The sequence below is a fragment of the Austrofundulus limnaeus genome, unplaced genomic scaffold (genome assembly GCF_001266775.1).
Source record: "Austrofundulus limnaeus strain Quisiro unplaced genomic scaffold, Austrofundulus_limnaeus-1.0 Scaffold72, whole genome shotgun sequence".
In the NCBI taxonomy this organism is placed as follows: Eukaryota; Metazoa; Chordata; class Actinopteri; order Cyprinodontiformes; family Rivulidae; genus Austrofundulus; species Austrofundulus limnaeus.
The window spans coordinates 631,057-632,294 of record NW_013952474.1 but is presented as its reverse complement, the minus strand read 5'-3'; the positions used below and the strand labels follow the sequence as shown (position 1 = coordinate 632,294).

The following is a 1,238-nucleotide window of genomic DNA, read 5'->3' as shown; positions in this document are numbered from 1 at the left end:
GTATATATGTATGTATGTATGTATGTAAACTGAACCTACATGAGACCTAATTGTTTTAATTAATAATACACAAAACAATAATGATTCTTGCTTTTTTTGCAGACAGCATCAACCTCTGATATTTAGTTTTGTTTCATCTAACAGATTTAGTGATCTAGATAAATGTTTGCATTTAGAACAGCAACATATTTATAACTGGTTAAAGCAGGAATGGGGTGCCAGGGTTGGTTTTAAGGACTTATCTTGTCACTGTAAAACCAAAGCACAAGCTGAGGCCTCATTACTGGCACAAAGTCGATGGAGTTCAAGCAATGGATCACATTTATTTTGCCAAATGTACAAGAGAAAAACTATTTTTGTCTCTTCTGGTTTTTGTTCCGACACCACAGATTCTTTGGCCAAAGAGCAGTTTTGTTTTTTCTGACTCTGCCAGGGTTATTCCCCATCCTCGATCCGGTTTGTGGTCTTCATGGACCACAAAGATCTCATGACGCAGTCATGAAGAGGAGGGTGTGAGACCTGTTGCCTCTGCAACCCGACCACAGACAACTAGTAAAAGACAGCGATGGAACAAGGTACCAAAATGAGTTATTTCCAAAAAGTAATTGCTGGGACTTCCAGGCAAATTCATCATGTACCCTCCAGTTCAACAAGAAATGTGAGGGCAGCGTTGAGCTGCTGAGACTCCATATTACCCAAAAATTAGGGTTTTTTTGTAAATCTGTGGAGCATTTTAAAGGAACTTAAAATAAGCATATAAAAAATCTAAATTAAAATGTGTWGCAGCCCAAGTACATAAAGTGATTTATATTCTAGTACAAGTATCACAGGTACTCAGCTTCTCCTCTAGTGATACTCTGAAGAAACTTTCATATTTACAAGTTAAAACTAACTAAACTAATTAAATGTCATAAGCTGAACTTTGAAGTAAAGCTAAAAATCAGAAAAATTACTTATAAATAAATAAATGGTTCAAGAAAATTACTAATTTCTCTCCAAACAGAAGTGCAACAGAGAACATGATGCAACAAAAAATGTGAAATATTCTGGGTTAACGTTGTCTGCAATAAAATGGTGTCTTCTTTTTCCTAGTCTAGTTTAAATTTGTAAAACATGACTAGATTAGGTTGTTTTTAAGCTTTTAAGTCAATTAGCAAAGAGCACAAACATTGGGCCTCATGCAAGAACATGTTCGTATTCTTATCCTAAATTTTTCTTACTTTTGTTCGTACAAAGGG

The 1,238-nt window shown here is 35.1% G+C and overlaps 1 protein-coding gene across 2 annotated transcripts in view; it reads right to left on the bottom strand.

The window, feature by feature from the left end:
• Positions 1-1,238, bottom strand: part of LOC106519130 (cyclin-T2) — a 12,412-nt gene that overhangs the window by 4,173 nt on the left and 7,001 nt on the right. The gene's annotated exons all lie outside the window — the stretch shown is intronic.